This window comes from Triticum dicoccoides, chromosome 1B, assembly GCF_002162155.2.
Source record: "Triticum dicoccoides isolate Atlit2015 ecotype Zavitan chromosome 1B, WEW_v2.0, whole genome shotgun sequence".
NCBI lineage: Eukaryota > Viridiplantae > Streptophyta > Magnoliopsida > Poales > Poaceae > Triticum > Triticum dicoccoides.
The window spans coordinates 354,708,513-354,711,409 of record NC_041381.1 but is presented as its reverse complement, the minus strand read 5'-3'; positions in this window follow the sequence as shown (position 1 = coordinate 354,711,409).

The window sequence follows — 2,897 nt, the reverse complement described above, 5'->3', positions numbered from 1 at the left end:
GACTGCGATGCTTATGTGAAAAAGTTTCAACTTGATAAGCTCGAACCCAAATCGGAGAAATGTGTCTTCATAGGATACCCAAAGGAAACTGTTGGGTACACCTTCTATCACAGATCCGAAGGCAAGATCTTTGTTGCTAAGAACGGATCCTTTCTAGAGAAGGAGTTTCTCTTGAAAGAAGTGAGTGGGAGGAAAGTAGAACTTGATGAGGTAATTGTACCTTCTCTCGAGTTGGAAAGTAGTTCATCACAGATATCAGTTCTAGTGATGCCTATACCAATTAGTGAGGAAGCTAATGATAATGATCATAAAACTTCGGATCAAGTTACTACCGAACCTCGTAGGTCAACCAGAGCATGTTCCGTGCCAGAGCGGTATGGTAATGCTGTGAAGTCATGTTACAAGACCATGACGAACCTACGAACTATGAGGAAGCAATGATGAGCCCAGATTCCATGAAATGGCTTTAGACCATGAAATCTAAGATGGGATCCATGTATAAGAACAAAGTGTGGACTTTGGTGGACTTGCCCGATGATCGGTAAGCCATTGAGAATAAATGGATCTCCAAGAGGAAGATGGACGCTGATAGTAGTGTTACTATCTACAAAGCTCGACTTGTCAAAAGGGTTTTTGACAAGTTCAAGGTGTTGACTACGATGAGTTTTTCTCACTCGTATCGATGCTTAAAGTCTATCCGAATCATGTAAGCAATTGCCACATTTTATGAAATCTAGCAAATGGATGTCAAAACTGCATTCCTTAATGGATTTATTACAGAAGAGTTGTATATGATGCAACCAGAAGGTTTTGTCAATCCTAAAGGTGCTAATAATATGTGCAAGCCCCAGTGATCCATCTATGGACTGGTGCAAGCATCTCGGAGTTGGAATATACGCCTTGATGAGTTGATCAAAGCATATAGTTTTACACAGACTTGCGGTGAAGCTGTATTTACAAGAAAGTGAATGGGAGCACTACAACCTTTCTGATAAGTATATGTGAATGACATATTGTTGATCGGAAATGATGTAGAATTTTCTGGAAAGCATAAAGGAGTGTTCGAAAGGAGTTTTTCAAAGAAAGACCTCAGTGAAGCTGCTTACATATTGGGCATCAAGATCTATAGAGATAGATCAAGACGCTTGATAAGGTTTTTCAATGAGTACATACCTTGACAAGATTTTGAAATAGTTCAAAATGGAATGGTCAAAGAAGGAGTTCTTGCATGTATTGTAAGGTGTGAAGTTGAGTAAGACTCAAAACCCGACCACAGCAGAAAATAGAAAGAGAATGAAAAGTCATAGGTTCTATAAAGTATGCTATGATGTGTACTAGACCTATTGTGTACCTCACTATGAGTTTGGCAAGAGGGTAAAATAGTGATATAGGAATAGATCACTAGACAGCGGTGAAAGTTATCCTTAGTTACCTAAAGAGGACTAAGGAAATATTTCTCGTTTATGGAGGTGACAAAGAGTTCGTCGTAAATGGTTACATCGATGCAAGCTTTGACACTAATCTGGATGACTCTGAGTCTCAACCTGGATACATATTGAAAGCGGGAGCAATTAGCTAGAGTAGCTCCGTGCAGAGCATTGTTGGCATAGAAATTCGCAAAATACATACAGATCTGAATATGGCAGACCCGTTGACTAAAAAAGCAAAACATGATCACACCTTAGTACTCTTTGGGTGTTAATCACATAGCGATGTGAACTAGATTACTAACTCTAGTAAAACCATTTGAGTGTTGGTCACATGGCGATGTAAACTATGGGTGTTAATCACATAAAGATGTGAATAGTTGGTGTTAAATCACTGGCGATGTGAACTAGATTATTGACTCTAGTGCAAGTGGGAGATTGAAGGAAATATTCCCTAGAGGCAATAATAAAGTTATTAGTTTATTTCCTTATATCATGATAAATGTTTATTATTCATGCTAGAATTGTATTAACCGGAAACTTAGTACATGTGTGAATACATAGACAAAACAGAGTGTCCCTAGTATGCCTCTACTTGACTAGCTTGTTTATCAAAGATGGTTATGTTTCTTGACCATAGACATGTGTTGTCATTTGATGAACGGGATCACATCATTAGAGAATGATGTGATGGACAAGACCCATCCATTAGCTTGGCATAATGATCGTATAGTTTTATTGCTATTGATTTCTTCATGACTTATACATGTTCCTCTGACTATGAGATTATGCAACTCCCGAATACCTGAGGAACACCTTGTGTGCTATCAAACGTCACAACATAACTGGGTGATTGTAAAGACGCTCTCCAGGTGTCTCTGATGGTGTTTGTTGAGTTGGCATAGATCGAGATTAGATTTGTCACTCCGAGTATCGGAGAGGTATCTCTGGGCCCTCTCGGCAATGCACATCACTATGAGCCTTGCAAGCAATATGACTAATGAGTTAGTTACGGGATGATGCATTACAGAATGAGTAAAGAGACTTGCCGGTAACGAGATTGAACTAGGTATGAGGATACCGATGATCGAATCTCGGGCAAGTAACATACCGATGACAAAGGGAAGAACATATATTGTTATGCGGTTTGACCGATAAAGATCTTCATAGAATATGTAGGAGCCAATATGAGCATCCAGGTTCCGCTATTGGTTATTGACCGGAGAGGTGTCTTGGTCATGTCTACATAATTCTCGAACCCGTAGGGTCTGCACGCTTAACATTCGACGACGATTAGTATTATGAGTTTATGTGATTTGATGTACCGAAGGTTGTTCGGAGCACCGGATGATATCACGGACATGACGAGGAGTCTCAAAATGGTCGAGACATAAAGATTGATATATTGGACCATGTTGTTCGGACACGGGAAGTGTTCCGGAGAGTTTCGGATAAAACCGGAGTGTCGGA